The sequence below is a fragment of the Rattus rattus genome, chromosome 8, assembly GCF_011064425.1.
Source record: "Rattus rattus isolate New Zealand chromosome 8, Rrattus_CSIRO_v1, whole genome shotgun sequence".
Classification (NCBI taxonomy): domain Eukaryota; kingdom Metazoa; phylum Chordata; class Mammalia; order Rodentia; family Muridae; genus Rattus; species Rattus rattus.
The window spans coordinates 61,738,887-61,763,836 of record NC_046161.1 but is presented as its reverse complement, the minus strand read 5'-3'; the positions used below and the strand labels follow the sequence as shown (position 1 = coordinate 61,763,836).

Below are 24,950 nucleotides of genomic sequence, written 5' to 3'. Positions count from 1 at the left end.
GCCTACTTGATGAACTCCAGACCAGTGCGAGGCCCTTTCTCACAAAACTAGGTGTGTGGCATCCAATAAACAACCCAAGATTGTCTTCTGGCAAGAGCCCATGTGCATGCACCTGCACACACGTGTGCACGCACACATTCACACACACGCACACACACACATGCACACACGCACGGAGGAGGGTCCTGTATAGTTGACAATTTCATAGCTCCTAAGTCACAAGGAAAGGTAACCTCTCTCACACATGCAGCTGTTGAGGATGTGATAGTTGTATGGAGCAAAGCCAAGTTTGGATTGTAGGCCCACTTTTGCTGTGCTGGTAAGATAATCGGTTGCTAGTTCACGTTCATTTTCCGTGTCTGAGTGTGGTACCTGTGTGTACAACCTTGTACCATGTGCGTGCCTGGTGCACATAGAGGCCAACAGAGAACTTCAGAGCCTCTGAAACTGGAGTTACAAATGGTTGTCAGCTACTTTGTGGATGATGGGAATTGAACCCAAGTCCTCTGCAAAACCAGCAAGTGTTTTTAACTACCTCGCCTGCCCTGGTTTCTCCCTGCTTTAGATTTGCAGAACATAATCATAATCTTTTCCTGGGAAAACAGTGTGATGCTTTCTTTGGTGCTTTTATACCTCATGTGATGATCAATACAGGATAATTATGTTACTGATTTCTGATTCTTTCACGAAACAGCAAACCTTTGTGCGATGTGAATGCCGTGTAGCTAAATTAAAGTTAGCTACAGTTAGTCTGCACCAAGAGCAGCTGAGACCACCATTAGCAACACTCTGGAGTTACTGCTCATACGGTATTTGGCCAAAAGCTCAGAACAGACGTCGTCTTTTAGTTCTTTGCCTCTGGTGCGCATACATGCATGCAAGCAGAACTAGTACATTTCTAATAAAATTTCTTCTTAGCATGTTGACTTTCTCCAATTCCTTTGCATTTGTGCCCCCTACCCCCATTTTGAAAAGTCTAGTTAGACAGTGAGACTAGGGGTCTGTCTGTGCTGTCAGCATTCAATGTTCAATAGATTTACTGTCATTGAAGAGTGGCCCTTACATTCTTTAATGTTGAGTCTTGGCTCTTTGGAACACTAGAATTTTTGGTTTGCACTCAACCATATGATACTAAGGTTCAGAATTTTTACTGTATCATGGATGACAGAGTTAGGGATTTGACCCCTTGCAGGAGCACAAGGGGTCCTTCGCTCCAACAGGTTCTTGATACTGCTGCATGCTGACTTTGTATTCTACTCACAGATGATCTGTGGCGTAGGTTTTTAAATGCCTAACTTAGTTCTGTGCTTCATGACGTAGAGGGAGATCCACAGTTTGACTCGACTCGTGATTTAACATGCTATTTATATATGGTCACGCATTTTCGTATTTGTGCCAGGTTTAAGAAAATCAGTCCTTGCTGGCTTGGAATATAGCTCTTCTTACAAGTTGAGCAGTTATAGTAGCGTTTTAAGAGTCCTGTCACCTGACAGAATAAACCATTCCCCCTTTCTGGATCCCTAGAGAGGTCAAAGTACTCTGGTCCAAGGGACTTGGAAGTCTCACGTGGGACAGACATGTGCTCGGGCTACCAGCTAGCTTTGCCACAGCAGCTCCGTCTTGCATCACTGATGCTTAAAGGCTTCAGGCTGTCTCTGTGGGTGCAGGGTGAGAAGTGCACAGTAACAGGTAAGGTTAAGGAAAGGGGAGGGGAGAGATGGGTAAGCTTTGACACTCCCTCCCTGCTGCTCTGTCCTAATGACTCGGTTCCTCAGTAGTACTGTGTGTGGTGTGAAAGTGTCTGTGAAGTGGGTGAGGAAAAAGCAGTCATGTATACAAGCACAGAATGGAAGTCAAGGCTGCAGGAAAGTGGGGAGCTGGGCAGGTAGCCTGTGCCTTGGCCTTTTCCTCCCACCTTGTTTGAGATGGGATTTTTCTTGTTTACGGCATAGGCCAGATCAGCTCCCCACAAACTTCCAGAGAGTTCTTCCTGTCTACACAGGCTCCCTAGGAGTCCTACGCCTGCAGAAGCATAGACTGCAGGTTCTAGGAATCTGAACTGAGGACATCAAATTTGTGCAGCAAGGGCTTTATTCACTGCCATAGGCAACTTCAGCTGTCAACTTGACATCAGCCTAGAGTCACCTGGGGACAGGGAAGTCTTTGAGGCCTTTGAGGCATGTTTTTAATTGTTATTGGATATAGAAGAGCTCTGCCCACTGTGGGCGGTGCCACACCTAGGCAGGTGAGCCTGGATTGTATGTGAATGGAGCCTGAACATGAGCCAATGGGGACCAAGGCAGTAAGCCACATTTCCTCCATTGGTTTCTGCTTCCAGTTTCTACCTGGCTTCTCAAGGATGAACTGTAACATGTACCCTGAGGTAAAGCCATTTCTTCCCACGTTGGTTTTCGGTTGATGTTTTATCACAGAGACAATACAGCAAACTAGAACACCCACTGAGCCATCTCCCTGGTCCTACAGCAGGGCTCTGCAAATGTGAACTTGAAAATAAAAGCATCATATTAATATCATGTATATTGGCCAAATAAAGGAGAAGTGCATGCATGGAAGATGAAGCCCATCTTTCTCAGAGGCCGTTGCTGTGGTCTGCCTGAGTTTGGCGGCCTGGAAGTTGTACGCACCAGTGGTATCCTAGGTTGCCTTCTCTTTCCTACTGGCTTAGCAGACCATTGTTGGGTTTTCATGACAACTCCATGACATGGGGTAAGAGCATGTTATTGTGCTGGAAATCAAGGCTTCTGGGAATGTGTCCGGGTTAGGGACAGTAGCAGGACACAGGTGCAGATGTCACTGCCTATTCCTAGCAAAACCCACAGAACTGTGGGGCTTAGCTCTTCATTAGCAAATGTGCACATCAGGCTTTGGACTGTGGCTCAGGCTGCTGACCTACTTTCCTGGTTACTGAGGAGGCTCAAATGAACCAGTTAGAAGAAAACTCCCTCAAAGTTGGAGTCAGTACCAATCACACCTGGAGCCTCCTAAGGCCCTGGCTTGGAGCAAAGGTCCCTCTCCCAGAGTATGATCAGGTTTGGGATATTTTAGAGTCAGCTGGTGACTTTTCAATACCAGAGACTGAATGAAATCATCCCTGTATATGAATTAAATTAGAGCTCAAAAAGGGAAGCAATGCCTTCTGGGAGCTGGACTCAGTGGTACCAGCTTCATTGTGTTTGAATGCGGTGTTGCTGAAGGGCCAGGAGGAAGCCAGCAGCTGCCTAGAACAGCAAACCTCCTCTGCCCTGGTAAGGGCAGGGGGAGGACAGCAGATCTCCCTGCATATGTTTGGGGACTTGCTGGAAGAGCCTAGGCTGAGGCTGATGGAAGCGAGGAATTTTAAATGAAGCCACCTGTCTTTATAGAGGATGAGACTTTCAAATCCAGCCACTTCTAGGCTGCACTCTGGTGATTCCATTGTGCTGGGCGGTGCAAAAATTCATGGACAGATGGGGACGCATGCTAGAGGAGCAGTGCCAGCTGCTCATGGTGCATGTGGTGTCGGGGGGAGGCGGCAGACATTGAGGTAGAGCTGGGTAAGACCTGAGTTTCCACTGAAATCTGATTGCATTCTCCCCTACAAAATCTCAGAGAGCACATGGTCCAGTGACCAGTGGGTAATTGGGTGGCATGAGTTAAGGTGGAAACACTGTCAGATGCTTGTTCATACAAGTGGTTGGGAAACTGAAGCAGGAAGTTCGCTTGACAGCATAGTGAAACCTGTATTTGAAAAATAATGTGAATCTTCTTACATGTGTGCTCTATCTCTGTGTATCTCATCTGTGTGTCTGCCTCTCTGTCTCTCTGTCTCTCTCTGTGTGTGTGTGTGTGTGTGTGTGTGTGTGTGTGTGTGTATAATTAAACAGGTTCTCTCTCTATATATAGCCCTGGTTGTCTTGGAACTCCCTTTATAGACCAGACTGGCCTCAAACTCAGAGATTCCCAGTGCTGGGATCAAAGGGATATACTACCGTGCCTGGCCCTTCCTACGCTGTTAAAACCATACACCCCAATTCATTTCATGCCCTGGAGATGACAGCATGTGAAAGATTCTGTGTGTGATTTTAACATATATAGGAACTACAAGACATTGTGAAAGGCCTTTTGAAACTATCAACTCAAAGGGACAGGTCAACAGTCTTAGCCCGTATCAGCACCAGTTGTATTCTCTGTGGTTCGGGAAATTTTTCTTTTTCTTTCTTTGAACAAGAAATTTATGAGACCAAAATCTGTCCTTTAGTGCCTGTCTGCAATATTCACATCTACTTTGCTGAAATGTGCCAAGATGAAGCCTTTTGTCCCCTGAAAGATGACACTCAGACTCAGGCGATGGGGTGTAGTCACTCACACCATTTAATTCCAACACTTGGGAGTCTGGGGCAAGAGATCTTGAGTTTGAAGTCAGTATGGGTTATATTGTAAGACTTTACTTAGAAAGGACCAGCAAGGTGCTTCACTGGATAAAGGCACTTGCCACAGAGCTTGAGAACCAGAGCTCTATCCCTGGGACTGACTCAAATGGTAGGAGGAAACCAACTCCCACCAGTCGTTCCATCTCCACATACAAGGCACAATACACGATATAAGAGCCTGTCTGGAGAGAGAGGGGAGGAGGGGGGAGGGAGGGAGGGAGGGAGGGAGGGAGGGAGGGAGAGAGAGAGCGAGAGAGCGAGCAAGCTCATGCATGGCTAGCACATGTCTTGCTTTCTTCCCTTCTTACAAAGGATGCTCACCTCCACACAACGGCCAGTCTCAGATTACCTGCTCTCACTACTTCAATTCAAGTCGCAGTGATGATCAGTGCCTTGTCTGCAGACACTCATCCCTTAGGGGCCACTGCATGCAGTGGTGGAAGCTACAGAAATGAGTTTTTAGCTAGACCAGGCATCTCTGTGGCCTGTGACATGAAGTTACTGTGTAGATGAACAGAGGACAGGGTGACTTGTGTCAGGTGCCAGACAGGGGGCGTGAGAGGGAGCAGGCAGATGAGTGTAGCAGGGTCAGTTTTAATTCAAGAATGATGTCCAGTGTGTTTCCTCTTGGCCCATAGTCAAGAACAATAAAAAGAGTTTTTATACAGTGTCCAGCTCAAGAGAGAAGTGTAGGTAGACATGCTGAGGGACTGGGAGGAGGCCCAGGTAAGGGCTGCAAGTGGAAGGATCAGGAAGCATCCTGCTTTCTGTTCGCCTGTGCTGGCCACACCTAGGTTGCACATGCCTTTTAAAATGTCATTACCAGGAGGGCTAATGCACTTCCAGGAGTCAGACCTTTCTGTTTCTTGGCCAAAGAGAATTCTTAAGGGGATGATCCAGCTTCTTAGATGTACAGGAAGGGAAGTTAGATATTAGAATTTCTGTATCACTCTGCCTTCTGGTGGGGAGGAGCTCTGCCCCTGCCTGCCTCGTTTGCTTTCAGAATGAGGATTTATAGGGATTGTTTTTGTCTTGCTGTCTTTGTCCCTCTTGGTAAAGGGAGTTGGTGAGTTTTTGGGAACCAGCCAAGGAGGGAATTAGGTAAGCAAAGGACTTGTTTTCTTCTTTTCACATTAAATCCATCCAGTTGTATATTTAATGGTTACAATTATCCTGAGATAAAAAAGGACACAGAATCATGGTACAGGTCATTGATTTGTGGTTTTTAAAGGCAAGGGAAAAATTGAACTGCTGCGTCGGAGACACATTGTTTTAAAAATAGAACAAGCTGCACCGCACGCAGCGTAAAGGTTTTATCTCCTAGCTCTCCCAGAACCACCTCCGTTTATTCCAGTTTTAAAAATTGGTTATTACACAGTTACATTAAAGTGTCAAGTATACTAATTTTTCTAATTTTCTTTTCCTTTAAGACTACATCTTGTTAAGGCTCAGAGAGTAAAAAGATTTTTATTAGGCAATTATTATCTGGCTTGGTTCCCCCGTCTGTTAATTCTTTCCAGGTAGGGTTTGCATTATGTTTCCAGTGCCTGGTATCCTGGGGAGTTATGAAGTGTTTAGCATTGGAATTTAATCCATTAGGATTCAAGTCAGGCTATGACTTCAGTTTTTAGTAGAAATTATTATAGAAAGATCCAAAACCACACAGAGACTAATGAATATTCTCCTTTTCTGTAGCCTTGGTATAGAAATTAGAATTTCATAATTCTGTTAGCATACTTAGATTATTTTACACCAAGAAATTAAGATTAGTAGCAAGGCTAGTTGATAGTTCTTGCTTAATTAAATCCCATGTTGCAGTCACTCTTTACAAGAAGGTGAGGGCTGCAATTTTCCCTCTCCTGTATTGATAATCCATTGATAATCCTGGCCTAAGACGTACATTATTGTAGCTGGGAGACCATTCATGTACCATCGTGGCCCATGTGTATCTGCATGTGTACATGCATGCGTGTGAGGACAAACTCGTGTTACTCACTAGGTACTATCCACCTTGGTTTTTGAGACAGAGTCTCTTCCTGGGCCAGGGCTCACCTACTAGGCTAGGCTGGCTGATCACTGAGCCCCAGAGATCTGGTCTCCGACTCCTCATAACTGGGATTACAAGCATCTGTCACCACACCTGACTTTGTTGTTGTTGTTGTTGTTGTTGTTGTTGTTGTTGTTATTCTGAATTTCATGAATCACCTCGCTGTGCCTGTAAAGTCAGGAAGTGTTTTTTGCTTATTTAGGAAAGTGATGTTTTTATAACCTGTACTAGGGTTTCCAGAACAACCATTGACACAGCTGCAAAAATCACATCCTACTGTGAGAAATAGCTTAGGACTCTTGATGGATATTTCATTACTCCCGTTGGCTTCTTCGTGTAAAGTATAGCATGAGAGAAACCTGACTTCTTAGAAAGGCCTGTCATTTAACTCCTTATTTGTTGAGATAGAACAAATGGGAGATGAACCTTTGTTCCCAAACTGATAGTAAGAGCGTAGTGGGGGCCTGTGGCCTAAGACCTTCTATCCTGTGTTTTGCTAGAGAGAAGACATGAGCCATATTGACACTATTCAGAAACTTTTAAAAGACATGTTTATTTTATAAAAGATTTGTTTATTTGATGTACATGGATATGGACTATGATGAATGTATGGATGTATACCATGAGCGTTCGGGAGTCCTCAGAAGCAAGAAGAGGACCTGGATTTATAGGTAGTTATGAGCCGCTAGGTGGGTGTTAGGGGCCAGACCTGCATATAGAGGCCAGAGGTTGACTTCAGGTATCCTTACCCAGTAGCTGCTCACCAACCGGCATCCTTGGTTTTGTTTGTTTGTTTTTGTCTTTGCTGTTGTTGTTGTTGACAGGTAGGCTAGGATGACATGTCTGAAATCTGCCTGTCTCACCTCCTGAGCACTGAGATCAGCCGCAGGAGCCATCACCCCTTACCTTTCCACTTGAGTTTTGTTACTTGAACTACTCACACTGCCACTTTATCAACTGCACTGTGGCCCCAGCCCTGTTGCCTCAGGCTTTTTGTTTTTTTTAGATTTGTTCTATTATTAATTTTTTTTATTTCTTTTTTATGTATGAGTGCTCTGCTGCATGTGCACCTGCAGGCCAGAAGAGGGCATCAGAACCCCTGGTAGATGGTTGTGAGCCACCATGTGGTTGCTGGGAATTGAACTCAGGACCTCTGGGAGAGCAGCCTGTGCTCTTAACCATTGAGCCATCTCTCCAGACCGTTTGCTCAGTTTTAAAAACTGACACAGAAAATTCAGTTTACATTTCTTGCCCAGTATATTTATGAAAATGACCTCCAAATTAGTCAAAGATCTAAATGTTTTACCAGCTAAAACTATAGAGGTCATAGAAAACAAACAACAACAACCAAAACAAAACAAAGAAAACCCACCCCCCACCCTGCATGGTAGCTCATTGCCTTTAATGCTAGGCTGAGGTAAGCTTTCCTCTCTCAGTTGAGGCTAACTCGGTCCAGATATTAAATTTAAGGCTAACCAGAGCTACATAAACAAAACAAAAGAAAACAAAACTCCTGTCTTGTACAAAACAAAAAGCTCAGATACATAAAATATATTTTTTTAAAAATGTAAGCGTGAATCTTCATGGTTTTACATTGGGCAGAATTGAATGCTCAGGAAGTGAAAAAAACATATGTAAGAGATGGGCCTCATCAAAAGTTTGAATCATTGAACGATACTATCTAGATGACTTCCAGCATTGGAGAACATACTCCCAATTATCTGACCAGAGTCTGGTACCTGGGATATATAAAGAACTCTGAGACTCTAATAAGAAAGGGAATGATAATCCAATGTTTTTAAATGGACAAAGGGCTAGAATAAATACTTTCCCCAAGAAGTCAGTGGGTGGTGGGTGGGCATTGGGAAGGACGTTCAGCACCCTCAGCTATTAGGTCCACGTGTAAGATGTAGCTCTGCCATCCAGGGTCTTGGAGAACGTGAAGCGATGCAAACCCCTGTACACAAGGACTAAGACATTTCTAAATGGCGCCTTTACTCTGGAAAGCTGTCTGGCGTTTCATTCCTACATATGTACCTGAGAGAAGAGAATTTTGAGAATTTTAGTTCAAAAGGAAGGAAGGAGGAAGGTGTAGTTGATACCGTTGGGCCTCTTGTATAACTGTTGGAAAGGATATGGATACAGTTGAGCCTCCTCTATGTAAGTGTTGGAAAGGATGTGGAATAGGACAGGGACTCCTCAGAGAGTTTGCTTCTTCCCAGGTTGGGTCTCACTTCTTGATGGTAAGATGCAGGTAAATGTCCCCAAAGGCCAATTGTGGTAAAGGCTTGGTTTCCCAGGCTAGGATGGTGTTGGGGGGTAATGGAACTTTTAGGAGATGTGATGCATTGAGAAGAGCTTCTCTTTAAGGGCTATTGGAATCCCATTTCTCCTTTGTTCTTGGTACCATGAATTCAGCAGTTCTTTCTGTCATATATGTTCACACCAGAATGTTCTGCCCAGCACAGGCCCCAAAGCAAATAGGTCACTCAGCCTGGAGCTGAAGCTTGCACAGCTGAGAGGAGGACACGCTTGGAAAGAGATTGCCTGGTAGGTAAAGCAAGCCAGGTTTTAGTATTCTGGAAAGAAAAGGCCTGGGAGGCCAGGGAGATGGCCAATGGGCAAGTCCCCAGAACCCACATAAAGCCAGATGTGGTAATGTGTCTGTAATCCCAGCCCTCCTGTGGGAAGATGGGAAGAGAGATGGGAGAATCCCCAGAAGCTAACAGCCAGGCAGACTGGAATATCCAGTGGTGAACAAGAAGCACGGCCTCAAACAAGGTGAACACCAAGTATGGACACCTAGAACGGTCCTGTCCTGAGCTCTGTGGGCTATGTCATGAGTGCTCCCTCCCGTCACAGACACAGAGAGATTAAAAATGTATATAAGATAAACATGGAATTGAAAAAAAAAAAGGAAGATAGGACTGTATTTTTAGACTTGAACCTTTAAGGATCCCCACTTTAGGCATTGTCTAGTTTAAAAGATGACAAGGACATTGAGAAGGCCATGCACACATGTCATTCTCTGGGACTTCTGTTTCTAATCAGCCACCCCATTGCCTTGGTCTTTTTCCTATGAATGCCAGTGAGGAGATATCAAAATCATCTAATCTTTCATAAATGCATACATGTACAATACATACATGTATCATCTAAGCTAGTCATAAATGTCATAGAGTGAGGAGGAAGAGGTGTCTGTGGCCTGGAAACCATCATCACAGTCCTAGGAGGGCCCTTCCAAAGCCCTTTCCTGTGCTCCCAGGCAGAGTTTATTGTGACATTGATTTCTTGTTTCTCTCACTGCTCTCTGTGATGTCCCAGTGGCATCCAATGAAGTCAGCGTGTGTGTGTGTGTGTGTGTGTGTGTGTGTGTGTGTGTGTGTGTGTCTGCACTTACTGGTATATGGCTTTTGAGTCAGTGTTATTTTCTGCATATCATGTACCATGTGACTAAATCAATAATGAGGTAAAAGGAGAAATAGCTTTGCTTAATATTTTAGGGGTGATGGAGTCAACATCTATAAATATTTATTATATTTTCCTGAAAAGATATCATTTCCATTTTGACAAGAGGTTCTTTACTACAGTGAGGTTGGGGGTTCCAGAGAGTGGGGTGGGACCGTTTCCCCACAGTAAGCTCTTTAGATGATGTTTGCTTGCTTGTTTTGAGACAAGGTCTTGACTTCTCTTCATGTCTGAGGACTTTGAACTGACATTCCTGCTTTCACCTTCCGTTTGCAGGTGGTGTTGCATAAAAGCCACCACCACACCCTGCTTATGCAGTCCTGGAGACTGAGCAGGCTTCTGACATGTCAGCGAGCACTCTGCCAACTGAGACACATCCCCAGCCTGATCAATGGAAAATTGCAAAATGACAATAAAACCCAACAAGATTGAAATTTACTATCATAATAGAGAGGACTGAGCCCCTGTCCGTCTTGGCCATCACCCCCAAAAGATCCAGATTTAAAGACCGCAGTCTCCTGAGGACTCCACAGCATTGGGAGGGAGTCAGCATGTGAGCATTGAGGGAGTGTTTTCATCTGATCATGCAACTCTAACAGAATATTCAAGACTGGGTAGCTTGAGAGCAGAAACCATTTCCCACAGTAGGGCCAGTGAGCTCAGTCAGTGCCTGCTGAGGGTACACACCCACCATGGCTCCTAGTTTCTGGGTTTTCCTCCACAAACACCGTCTTACATGGCAAAATGATTGAAGAGACAAACTTGTTCCCTGAAGCCTTTGAAATTGCACTCACCCAGGAAGGTTTTGTCCTTGTGGCCTAATCGTCTTAGTCCTCCCTCTCCTGACTATTGTTAAATCCAGGATCAAGTTTCACCATGAGATGGGGAGGATATACAAATACTCAGAGCATAGCTAGGCACTTACACAATGAATTCTCACTCTTCTTTAAGTCATATGATGCAAATGATTATCCATCTTTATTCACATTGGTAGCTTTATAGCAAGGTATTTAAAAGTAACCTGCCGTCTGTATATGATGGTGATAATGAGAACTCACGTGGGTAGCTGTGGTGTGGACACTGGACCATGCTAACTGTGTGGCCTAGAAGTCTCTGTGAATTCCAGTTAGAGGTTCTATCCTGTGTGAAAATTCACCACAGCCTTCTAAACAAGGACAGCAGCCCTGCTTAGGCCTTCTATTGTTATAAACAAACAAATGATAGAGGGTGTAATCCTCTGCTTTGGACTTGTGCTACTTATGGGATGTGGTTGAAGTTGGATAACTTGCTTATGCTGGAGGCTACTTCTAGTCTGTCAGAATCTTACCCACTTGGGTCTCCCTGGGAAGGTCACACTGGTTCATCATGAGGCCCTTCTGGAGCCTCAAGGGCACCTAGTCACCTATACACAGAGCCATGCTTTCCGTTTTGGGTCATAGACTTCAGAGGGACATGGGTGTCATGAGCCACTGAAGCTCTTATCCTGGACTGGGTTGCTCTGTGGTTTCTTCTCTCCCCACATTGGAGCTCACAGAGGGTCATTGTTTTTTCTGGGTGACAGTGCCTGACTCACATGTATGTACTGTGAAGGTTGAAGTCTCTTTAATGCCTTCCTCCATCCCCTCATTCTCCTGTAGCTGTCAGCTCCCCCCCCCACCCCCGCTGCTGTCACTATAGCAACTGAATCGCAGTCTTCCTTCCCAAGGCTCTAGATACTGGCATCTGAAATTCGAGGTGGTTGTGCTGAATCCAGTGAGCCATTCTGCAGAGCTAATTTCTTTCCTGCCCCTTTATAGAGCAAGGGTCTCATCGTCTAAGGAAGCCATACAAGATAGTCAGGAAACAAATACTGTGGACTAGGAGTGTGTAGGCTTCTGGTGTAGTTAAATTTATTTATTTTAATTCCTGAGAAAAGTCTGTGCCATAGGAACTTCTAACATCTCCCCAATATAATTCTATCACTTCAGAAAAAATGCTCATATAGGATGCTTATGGAAGAGACTGAACTCTCATGCTTCATTCATCCTAGGCTGACGACGAACATTTTTATTGTGACAGTGCAGTTCTGTTGGGTAGTGCAGAATATTGGTATCCAGAACCATAGAGGATGATGTCTCCTATATGTATAATATATATAATGTATGTATTATGTATATATATATATATCATGCACATGATATTATATCATACCCTTTGTTTATCCCTGTGCCTTTGCTACACAAACACCTATGTCTGTATCTCTGCTTATTTAGACGTGTATTTATGTTTATCTCCAGCTTTCTGGCTATACTTAATTATGCATTGATCAACCCATGTCAAAAGACCTACAGTTGTTAAAATTCCTTCCCATGGAGAGACATAAGCAATATCTATCTGTTCTCCTACAATCCCCATGACAAACAGATCAGGAGCTTACTGAAGTTCATGCTGAGGAACGAATGAGTTTACTGGGCTTCCTTCCTTAACAGAGCGTAGCTGAAGCACTCATTCTTTACAGGAGTATAGGTATTTCCACACATACAAGGCCATACCTGGAAAGCCTTCACCCATTAGGGATGAGGACTTTCCCTAGTCCCATAGATGGAGCCCACCTCCTCTAGTCTTCTCTGACTTAAATACTTTAGCCCTTTCCCCAAGGCCACATTCAATAAAAGACAGAGTTTCATGCAATTGGTGGGAGCAGCTGGAATTCAGGGAAGGGTCTTCCAACTTTCCCCAGACCTTCATGAGGGAACATAAACAATCAGTATTCATGGGGGCCCATACTTTTACATGTACATGCAGCTGAGCTCCCCAAGATAGCGATTGTTGGGCTTGGGGGAGTCATATACAACACCTACAGTTTGTAAAATTAATTAAAATGATGATATTTGACCTACCTGGGAAGAGCGGTGTGATAGGTAGGCTTTTGTGAAAAGTCCCCGTAGACCCACTGATGTAGATAGCAGCATCTCTTTCCCCATAGCTGGCACTTGAGACGCATGGATGAGAGTGTGACAACTTGAGGGTCATCTGTGGTTGTATGTAGTAAGTTTGAGCCGATCTGGGGTATGAGCCCCTGTCCCTCCCTCCCTCCAAGAAAAATCCTAAGTGATTCACTTCAAAGGTTGAAAGCTTTATTTTGGCTGGTGGTTATTTTAGTCTTGGTCATTTGATCATATTGCTTTACATATTATGAGTTCCTGGCAGAGGGGTCTGCTCACAAAATGGCATCAGGGCAAAGAGGGACAGGAAGGGGTAGAACTCCTAGTGTCTCCCTCAAGGGACCCAATTTCCTTTCAAGGTGTATCTGTAACAAACCATAGTGAAATGATTTTAACCTAAGTGCCTCTGCAAAGGCCATGTCTCTGAATCAGACAATAGGCTGATCTGCTGGTGGTGGCAGCATAGGAGGCTTTATGTGTTTGTGGCTGTGCCACAACTGTGTCATGGAAGGTTCATCACTTCTTGTCCTTTCCCATATGTTTTTTTTTCCTCCCTCCTTGCCTCCCTTTCTCCCTCTACTTCTCCCTCCTTCTCTCCCTTTCTATATACCACTCACTGACAAGTCTTACCTCCACTCTACCTACCAGCCCTGTCCACCTTTCTCCCTCCCTCTAAATCTCTCACAATTATGTCTGCTCGTTTTCTTTTGTGACCTACTGCGATTACGCAGGACCATGCTCTAGACCTTCCATCTGAAGTTGCTGAGCTCGGTCTGGCAGTGACTCCCCCTCCCGTAACACACTGTCCTTCAGCCAATAGCTTAGAGATAAATGGTAGGGCCCCACAAGCTCCTTCTTTTCCATGTCTGATTGTTGACGAGCCTGATCTTGTGTGGGCCCGGTGCAGGAAAGGACACTTATTGGGAGTTCCTCATTGCATTGGTTGTATGGAGTCTAGAGAAGGGGGGGTTTTCTCAGCCGTCCACCCTGTCTTCTAACTTACATCACCACATGCCTTCCTCTACAGTATTGTCTTGTTTAGAGCTGGGCCCATCACAGTTACTTGCTCTCTGAATCTTGGGCAGTCTTGAGTCTGAAGTCTTGAGTTCTTTGCAAGAAAGGGCTTTGGATAAAAGGACTCCCCCCTTTTAAAAAAGATTGGATTTATTTGTAAGTACAGTGTAGCTGTCTTCAGACACACCAAAAAGGACATCAGATCCCATTACAGATGGTTGTGAGCCTCCATGTGGTTGCTGGGAATTGAACTCAGGACCTCTGGAACAGCAGCCAGTGCTCTTAACCACTGAGCCATCTCTCAAGCCCCCCTTGTTATGTTGTTTAAAGTTTCACTTATGTTTATTTTATGCGTATGGGTGTCTTGCTTATATGTAGATCTGTATACCACATGTGTGTCTGGTGCCTAAGCAGACTAGAGGAGGGCCTCAAGAGCCCCTAAAACTGGAGCCTCAGTTGGTTGGTAACCTCTGTGTGTGTGCTGGGAATTGAACTCAGGTCCTTTGTAAGAGCAGTCAGTGCTTACCCACTGAGCCACCGCCCACCCTCTCTTGCTTTTTGATGAAATGAAATTGACACATATAGACTTAACTGTGATTGCGTTTTGTTACTTTTAATGTAAATCTTACCCATAATCCACTGACAGATTTGGCAAGATTTTTGATCTGGCTTGATTTTATTAAGACTAGGGTAATTACAAAAAAAAGAGTGGGAGAAAAAAAGACTAGGGTAACCTGCACCCCATCCTTCCCTGTAGTTAAGGTGGGATCTGGTCGGCAGTTCTCAAAACCTCGGTTTACAGAGATGAGAATATTGATGTTCACCAGTCATAGCCATACAGCTTTTTGCAGGAAAAACTGATTCAGTCCTTTTTCTGTCATTTCTACAGTTTGCCATATATCTTTTAAAACTTATATTAAGCATCTATCGTTTCTCTGCCTCTCGTGTAAATCCAGTTTATAGACCAAGCCAGATGTTTTTCGTCCTGTTCATTTCTTTGCTGATTCTCTCTCTTGTTCTGGTCCCTCACAGCCTGAGCCTTTGACGGCAGGATCATTCTGCAGCATAGATTGAACTATAAAACATGGATTGATTTTTTTTGGATGCCCAGTTGATAATACATATTCATTTAGCTATCCTACAACTCAAAATGCAAACCGATGTCCCCTGTACATCTGTTGTTCTCTCGAGGTCTCTGTTTTGAGCTTCTCTGAAGAATTGTTGATTGGGGGGAAGGGAGAAAATATTTAGGTAATTAGCTTACAAAAAGTCTGAAATTTAAAATGAAATTTAAAATGGAAAATCCTATCCTAGATCCATATTCATAAGTATAAAAACTTGAATACAGCTAGTGTACTCAAACAGAAATACAGCTTGGTACATTATAGGATATTTCATTGCACTGTTATGTGTCTATTAAAATATTTCCACAGAGTTTACAATACAGTGGGAAATGATTATTATGGAGTTGGAGCCCCATATGCAGTTATATAGAATGCACTTTCTCTCCTGTATAAAAATAGACAAAACCCAGAGGAGATGTGTCAAAATGTCAGCATTGCCTATCTGTGGTTGGCGTGGGGCCAGGCACAGACTTCCAAATTCAGGCAGAACTGCGTTTAAGGCTTCTGTATTTACCTTTCGTTTATAAAGCATGCCCCTTTATTAAGCCTGCTTTACTCAGGATAAATCGGACCTCGCTTACTGAGTCATTAAGTCCGTGATACCCAGTAATTCACCAAATGCAAGTTCAATTATTAATAGCAGCATTAATAATAAATACCCCTCCCGTTTTACTGCTTTCTTAACACAAGTGCTGTGTTTTTGCCTGTTGTCTCCTATTTAGAAAGTGTATGTCTGCATTTACAAGGCCACTGTGCTTGGTTGGCCTCCTTAGGCAATGTCTCAACCACTTAGCCGTTGTATATTAGAATCTGTATATTAGAATGCTTGGCCCATAAAAAGAGTTAAGAATGACTGCCAGACGTACAGGCTCATGTATGTCCCCTGCTGTTATTGGCAACATTTTAATATATGCATTTGTTAGTGTTCTTACATTGTAGAAATGGGAAGATTATGACAGACAATCATCTCTTGATCATCAACCTGAGTGGATAGAGAGATACTTAAGAGACCGTTAAGCCTGCCTCTGGTTGTGTCTGTGGTGAGGGTTCCAGAGGAAACAGAACACAGGGACTTTGACGTCATCGGTGATTTAATCCATTGAAGGGTTCAGAATATGCAAGGCAGGGTCTTAGTTGCTAGGGCCGTCTTCGAACTGTGTATGTTGGATTTGGTCTTGTCTATTTTCTGCCCTCTGGCTGCCATTACATTATTCTGCCTCACTGCAAGCACAGAGCAGTGCATACAGCTGTCTGAGTCAAACCCTCTTCTGTTTTCCTAGGCCTGTGTCAGCTGAAAAGGCTAACATGGTGGCCTATGGAGGTCTATATGTGATGGTTCCCAAGTCAGAGATAAGGGACATTTTAAACTATGTGCCATTTTACTGGGATGCTCCAATGTTTGAATATATGGTCATGGAAGAAGGGGCAGAAAATTAAAAAGCATCATTTGTGAAATCTAATCCAGTCCAAGAATGTTAGATGGAGCACATGACAGTCTACATGTCTGCTTTGCGGTTATGGGAGTGAAACGGTTATAGAGACGACTGTTCTCGTTGCTTTGACAAAAGCAACTTAAGGAAAGGAAGGTTTGTTTTGGTTCTCGTTGTATTACAGAGGCTGCATCTGATGAAGCTTGAGGTGGCAGGTCTCTCTGCCTCCACAGCCAGGAAGCAGAAAGATCCTCAGCTGGCTTTCTCTCCTTCATTTAGTCTGGGATGCCAGACTGTGGAATATTGCCACCCGCTGTTAGTGTAGGTCTTACCCCCTCAGTTAACACAGTCTGGACTCCCTCACAGAGAAGCCCAGATATATTCCAGGGACGCTAGATCCTGTCAATTTGTCAGTCAGCATTGTCATCACAGTCCCATTCCTTAATTTGTTTCAACTCTTCAGATACACACCAGATTTTTATATCAAGCCTCCAACAGAAGTGCCCTTCCCATAGGTGGTTAACAGATAAATGGCAAGAATATGTCTTTAACTTTTTTGCCTTTACTCTTCAAAATTCCTTCTTGCAAAGCCATGCCCTATTGCCTTTGTGAATGATACAGGGCTCACAGCCTTTCATTCAAAGACCAGAGCTGGGAAGGCGGAGGTTCCTTCGGCTTCTTCATATGAAATTACACATGATCGTGTTGGTGTGCACCATCACTTTACAACTGAAATCAGGCTGCCGTAGCAGACATCCTTCAGTGGGGATCACACCAGCTTGGCATCGAATTAAACACAAGCATAAGAAAGACCATTTGGGACTAGGGACATTGTGTGCAGTCCTTTATTATATTCCCCCATGATAAGTCTAGAAAATACTGACCCTTCTTCCCCCAGCTCTCATAGGACAGAGCTCCGTGTTTTTCAAGTAAAGATGTGTGTGGTCATTGTAGTGATGTGTGCTGTAGACAAAGCTGATTACCTTGGCAGTAGCCTCTATTGTCCTGAGACTCCACAAAGGGTCCGAAAACACCAAGTGATGGGAAGAGTTTGAAGTCCATTTCACCTAGTCCATGCTAAGTAATTTGCAGTTCTCCTGGTTTTGACCTTCAAGATGGTTTTTCCTTCTGTTTATTTTTTTTTCTTGGATGTGACCTTTTATCTTTCTCATCATACTTGCTCTGAAAACAGCCTGTTGTCAGCAATCTGAACAAGTTAAGGTGTAAAAGAATTCAAAAAATCATAGTTCAGTTTTGATCCAGTGTCTTTCTTTAGCCTTTGCTGAGGGAGAAAAACAGCAGGTGGACCAAAAGATAGATTCTAAGAGGATTGGGAAGGGTAGATGATGTATTCAGCTGTCCTTGAACATCAAAGCTGAGTAGTGAGGTTCTGGGAAGCCCACGGCGAGCATTCTTAATGTAACGGAGAATGATGGTACTCGTCTTACAAGGCCCAGGAATTCACTTATCTTCCCAGTTCCTCTGTGTCTGTTCTAGGAAGAGAGGTAGGGAGGGGGCTCTCTGTCACTTTCTAGCCTATCAAACACATCCAACAACAATGCCTATTCCAGGGTGCTATGAAACTGTTCAGTACAAAGGGTGATGAGCCTGGTAGTTTCTCTGGTACCTCAGCCTAGGAGTATCACAGCTGGAGCAGGAGTTACAGTGGAATTGCCTTGAGAGCTGAAGGGGGAGACTGAACGCTCCTTCTCGCGGCGGTGGAGAGAGTAGTCAGTAGCAGCAAAGCTGGTTCTGTGTTGGAAGAGATGAGGAGGTAGACAAGGGAGTGGTACATTTCAAGAACACACACTGAATTACCTAGACAGCCGTTCAGGAAGTAAACACATACCCATAACATGGGGAGGTCTCTGGGTGCATGAAGCTGGTGCCTAAGTAGCTTGAATCTGGTCACCTCTAGTATTCCTTGATATTCTCGTTGCTAAATGAAATGCCTGAAATGAAGCAACTTAAGGAAAGAAGTGGTGGCTTGGGTTCACAGTTAATGGGTGTAGGCCATCATGGCGTGGAAGGTGTGGTGGCAAGAGTCTGAGGCAGCTGACCACGTTGTATCCTCAGTCAGACTCCCGGCAGGTGGATGCTGATACTCAGCTTGCTTTCTCTTCTTCATCCACTCCAGGACCCCAGTCCACAGGATGGTGCCAGGTCCATTTAGATCAACTCTCCCATTTCATTTAAAATAATATAGAAATTCCCTCACAAGTGTGCCCAGGTATCTCTTAGGTAGTTTGTAGATCCTGCTAAGCTGACACTCAAAACTGAGCATTATACTCCTACATTTCAAAATCCTATGTGCATTAAAAATCATCTCCCAGGAGGGGATAAAGCAGTGCTTCTCAACCTTCCTAATGCTGGGCCTTTTAATACAGTACTTCTTCAGTGTAATTTTGCTAGTTTTGAATTGTAACGAAAATATATGATATGCAGGAAATCTGATATGCAACCCCTGTGAAAGGGTCATTCATCCCTGAAAAGGATCACAAGCCCACAGGTCTTCTCTTTCCCTCCTCACAGCAGATCTTCCAGCACTTCCTGCTCCCGACTTGTATATTTTTCTGTACTAGGCTAATGCATCCCTCTGCAGAGTCCACTCATAATTAGATATCATTTTTAACAAGGTGCAGGCTCAGCTACTTTGCCCGAAAGTCTGAAGAATACGTTCTGAAACACAGGTGGAGGCAGAGGCACGTACGTGCTTTTAAAGTGGAGTATAGTTAGCTGCACATCTTTATGGGCACTGTCAACCTTCATGATGGACTCCCAGGGGCCAGTACCAAGAGGACTGGGAGGACATATTGGAGGAATCCTTGGAGGTCTACAGTCATACTACATGGATGGCATGGATGCGTACATGGTGACCTTACTGCATTGTGAACTTGGGAACGTCTCTTGACTTCAATGTGAAAGTTTCTTCATCTGGAATGAGTAAAATGATACCACTCTGGGGAAGTCTTTAGTTCTCTACTAGAGATAGAAAGGTCACCTTGCCTGCACTCCTGCATTGAATCAACATTGAGCCCTTCCCCGTGGCATCTGTAACCAGGAGCAGTTTACCCACCCCTTGTATTCCCTCGAGGACTTGTTAGTGAATTTGGACTTGTTTGACTTTGGTTGTTTCTTAGTTAAAAACTTTTTTTTTTAATTTAAGTTCATTTTGTGAGGTATGAGGTTCAGGTTCTGTGGTCCTTGAATGTGGTTTAGGTGGGTAGACATAGTTTGGTCTGGTAGGTGTTGGCAACCTGCTCACCCTTAAGCCTTTGAATTATTATACTTCTTGGCCGGATTTGAGTCAACTCTACAGATGGGAAGTAACATTCAGTGTAAACCTAGTTAGAAGCTCGTGGTGGTGGTGATGGGGCCTGGTAAGCAAGCTCCTGCTGTTGTTTCCTAGTGGACATGATGCATAGATCAGATTGTTTCCTATAGGTATTTATGTTTATCTCCATGTATCAGTGCTGCCATTAGCTTTGGTCAGAGTCTTTTCTCAGTAGTGACTGTTGGATGCTCAGCTTGAAATGGGGGCCTTAAGGAGATTCACAGAAGACTGGCAGAACGAATGAACAAGCCAGAGGAAGAGGTGGAACGTATGGAAGTTTGTTTTGGGCATGTCGTGACCTTTGCACTCTTATAGCAGGCATGCTTCCTGGTACAAGCTTGCCTCCCCCCCAAATCCTGTCATGAAAAGGAGGGGGTTCATGACACCCTGTCCCTCTTTGAGAATCCACAAATGCTGATGGTGGGTTGGGGATGGTGACAAGGAGTGATATTTTCTAGTAGTGTCACCACTGGTAAGGTAAAGTGCCCAGGCTCCTGTAAACAGCCCTAAAAAAAACTCAGGGGACACCAAAATAAAGACATGAAAAGCCCACCTACATCTTTCCTTGGAGAACATATTAACTTCTGGGATGCTCAGTATCTGTCATGCATTGGGACCTCGAGATTCAATGCTGATTAACCAGATTCAACCCTTGTTCTCAGAAGCCAAGAGGGGTGATGTCACTAATGTCACATCTAATGACAGGTGTGTTCCCAAAACCATGGTATAGATGCTTAATGCTGGATTGGGAATGGCCAGGAATCACAGTGGTAACCCCATGGGTTATTAGAGTTGCCCTGTGACTGGGGTTCTATTGACCTGCTTAGCTTCTTGCTCATTCCACGCCCGTTTAGATAGTTAATCACTCTGAATCTCCTTCACCACTTACCCTTCTAAGGCAAGTGCTCAAAGCTGAGCAGTGGACCAGTGATGGGCTTGTGGAACTGCTCCCAATGTCTGGGCTCCCCCGATGACTGCTGTTGGGGCAGTAAACCTGGTCCCTTGCTAAATGGATGCTAGGTACTCTGAAAAACCTGTTCCTTGCTGCTTTGCCTGAGCATATAATAACGTGGAGCTGTCTCCCGTAGAAGAAAAGGAGCCTCGCTACAAAATCCCAGTCTCCTGAGTCATAAATAGCTGGGAGAGTTGAGAGGAAGGAAGGGAGAGTTGAGTTGAGGAGGCCCTGGGTAAGTCACCGAAAATGTGGCTCCTGGAGAAGAAATGAAATAGGACACCTGGTGGCTTACCCTCAGCAGTTCCCCACCCCAAAATAAAAGACAATAGGCTCCCGGAAGGCCCAGTTGATTTGCCTTTCTGATGGGCCTGCCCCGTTTAGTGTATCTGAGTCTGAATGTTTAGGGTGAGCCCTGTACAACTGATTCCTGAGAGTCCTGGAGGACAGAAATCTTACCCCACCTCTGGAGAGCAGAACCACACTGTATGGTAGGTTCTTACTCAGCAAAGAAGCCACCTCTCGTCCCTTGTAGAGGCATGAGCAAGACTGTGGCGACATGGAAGCCCTTCCCGTGGCTCTGCTCGCAGAGAGCTGTAGTGTTCCCTGGAACCCAAGATGTAAGTACAGATGGAGGTTTGTGTTGTAGGCCCATCTTCCTGTTGATACTTGGTTATGAGATGCATCCAGCTATCAGATACGGCTCATTACCTCCAGAGCAAGGAGCAGACCTGAAGATGGGGAATGAGTATTGCCACTCATAATCGGATGCAGGGTCGTTCCTGGGTCAAGTCAAGAAAGGATGAACAAAGTATCTAGTCCTTGCTCTCCTGGAGAGGCAAAGTCCTACTGATTAGAGGTTATCTGGCTTTCCTGCTTTGCCGTTTTACAGGGAGAGATGCAGAGCTCCCATATAGCTTCCTATAGAATGTTCTTGAATAGACTTCACTGGTAAGTGCTACTGAGCGGGAGCCAGTCACAATGCCAGCCCTGTCCCCATAGAAGGCACTGTTTTTTGCCTTTTGAGCTCTTGGATTTGGGAAGTCTGCGTAGCTCTAAGATTTAGGTGCTAAGACTCAGTCTCTCCACAAACCCTCAGCTTTGCATCTCCTCATGAGACCCTGGTACCTAGGAGAGATCATGTATAAGGCTGAGCACTGGGCCTGAGGAGTGAATCTAGGACTTACTAGAAGGTGCTTGCCTTGGACAGGATCTTGTCTGTCTGTCTGTCTGTCTGTCTGTCTTTGCTCCCCCTCTTAGGGAGTCAAGCATACACAGTAAGATGAACTGCTGAATGCAGTAGAATGCTTCCAGTGTTTTTACGACATCCAAGGCCAATTTTAATAACAAAATTACTCATCACTATCTTGTGTGCCTTTGACATATCTAACTCATTTAATTCCATGGTGGTCTTACTGATAAATCTTTTTTTCTCCGCCTGTTTTTCCGAGCGGGAGACTGAGGCACAGGCACATAAGAGTTCTGGGTAGAACCGTTAACAAGGCAAGGTGGGGTGGAACATCTCTTGGTTCTGACTTATCAGGCATAAATCCAAGGAATAGCAGCCCATCTTGCCCAATGGTGAATGTTTATCATGGAGCTCCCTGGCTAGAGCTGGGATGAACCAGGAAGATCCTACCCTTTATAGAGAGTAACTTTTTTAAATATCCGTATTTCACTGCTGGTTCCAGTGGCTCATCCTCTATAATGGATGGCATAGAAGGATTTTTTTTTTTTTTTTTTTTTTGGTGCTGGTCCAAGTGACTTTTGTATATGAGAGCAAAGAGTCACTAGAGTAATAAGAAATTATTAAAAGCAAAATAAAGGAAATGTTATGAATTGACAGTGTGCCCTGTCTATTAATATACACAGCATTTAAGATCAATATGAGAACAGGAACTCAAACTGGAGTAAAAGGAAATAAAACCACCTTGGTTGAGCCATAAAGAGCAGAAACTCATGTGTGAATTTGGCTGTGGACTGTCTTGCAGCTAAATGTGAAAAGGAATCCTAATCAGCCATTCTACAAGCAAGTGTAGGGGATGCAGGACACAGGATACAGGAGCGGAGTCAAGTGACGATTGCCCAGAAAATAGCCAGGGAGTGAAGGAGCATGGAGCTCTGTCAAGGCTGTTTGAGTTGCATCGTTTGCTCAGGATGTCTAGTGAGATTGCTCAGAGATCCTCATCTTCAGTTAACATCACTCAACTGATAAATGCTTCAATCCCCTCTCCTTGCTGTAGGGGAAAGTACGGCACTTAATGCCAACAAATGTCCATTTTGCAAGAATCTTGCTCATTTAAGAGTGGTGAGAGATGTAGCTCATTGCTGTGGGGCTTGTCAGGATGAGTAAATCATCATGCATGTTGGTTTCAGATCCAGGCGTTGGCCATGTAAGTGACCGTATTGCATAATAATAAAAACCTAGCCTTTACATGAAAGGATTTAGAACTCGTTTCTTTATATATATCCATTGCATTTTAAAAATATTACCACGAAGGGCTCTGGGGAGGTGGCTTAGTTGACAAAGTGCTTGCCATGAAGGAATGTAGATTTGACTTCAGATATATAGCATCCACGTAAAAAGCCAAGCGTGGAGGTACGCACCTCTAACCATAGGGCTAGGCAGGTGAGGGCAGGTGGGGCTCACTGGCCAGCCAGTCTAACTGAATTGGCAGGCTCCAGGTTCAGTAAGAGGCCCTGTCCCAAAACATTCAAGTGAGGGACAATCAAGGAAGAGACCCAAGGTTGTCCTTGGTGTTCACACACATAAAAATACATGAACACACACACACACACGGCCATGTGTACACAGATGGAGCATACATAGATTCTTGTACAGTACACAGTCTTGGTCATTTGGTAAAACCGAATCACAGTGAATTACGAACCCAGGAGTAACAGCCATGCTGGACTTCCTATAGTCTTGGGCCTGCACAGTGCCCTTGAACAAAGGCTCATCAGTATGAGGAGGAATTTCCTTTGTAATGTGTCCCTGAGTGAAGATGATGATCTCTCTGTGGTAGATGTTCTGGGTGATTGAATAGTTCAGAACACGATTCTCAAGGCCTCTGCTATTCCTCATTCTTTTGAGCTTGGCCTGAAGGAGCTGCTGGTATTCCTGGAATACTAGGAGGAGGAAGCATTAAAGCTCTCCGTAGGTACCCATTTCTTCCTGTGGTCTGAAAGGTGGGAACAGGGAAGTGACTGGCACAGAAGTCCAATGCACTTGTACGCAGACAGTAGACCCCCATACCAATGCTCTGTGTACTCACCTTCTCCTCTCCAGCAGACTGAGAGGCAGCTGTGTGGGCAGGGCCCAGAAATGAGATGGTGTATGGTGAGAAAGGGCACTTGTGTGCCCCGGAACCGTCCTTAGCATCATCAGGAGGCACACTCATATGATAGGACAGGAGGCACGCATTTGGATAAAAGCTTTTCCACATAAGAACGAAACTTCGACCTGTTGACTCTGCTCACCTCCAAGCAAGCCTGCCACGTTGATGTGTTGGTATCCTTTGAGCCAGCCCCTCCTTCATCCCACTCTTGACCCTACTACCCACATGAGTTTGGGTTCTACAATCCACGAAACTGCGTTACCCTGAGTCAGCAGAGAACTCTTGGATTCCATGTCCAGGCGTTGGACTCTGTGTTCTCATCTTTCATCTCATCTGATCGACGATCTGATCCAGCCTCACTCTATCCGCTGGTTTTTCACATGTTCACGCTGAGACATCTCTGCCTACCCCTGTCCTACCACTACAAGGACAGTTAGAATTTTAGAAGCCAATGAACAACCATGAAGAATTTCCCGGGTACTGGAAAAGATTGGCCATCCCTTCTTCTCTGCTGCCACCTCAGGAAAGGCATCCATGATGACTTTCTCCACTCACTCAGCCCTGAGCAATGCTGGGGTATCTCAGGGTTGGGGAAACTCTGCAACTATCACTATTCACGGGGGAACAGACAGATACATAAAGCCATCTGCAACACAGCAAAACTGCCCGTTTATCTCTAGAGCTTAAAAACCTTTGACTGGAAGTGGTTAGAGTTCTTTGCAAAAAGAGCTGGAAGCAGCCTTAGAGATGGCTTTGAAACTTTGATGTGGGGTAGGAAGTGTCAGCCATTTCTAATTGCTCTGTCTTGTTGGCAGTCAGGCCACCACACAGACTGCCACACCTTCTTTTAGTCTGGGGCTAATCGGTGTTGTTTGTGGAGGAGTATATG

At 44.6% G+C, this 24,950-nt stretch overlaps 1 protein-coding gene across 1 annotated transcript in view; it reads left to right on the top strand.

The window, feature by feature from the left end:
• Positions 1-24,950, top strand: part of Tln2 (talin 2) — a 237,056-nt gene that overhangs the window by 38,178 nt on the left and 173,928 nt on the right. The gene's annotated exons all lie outside the window — the stretch shown is intronic.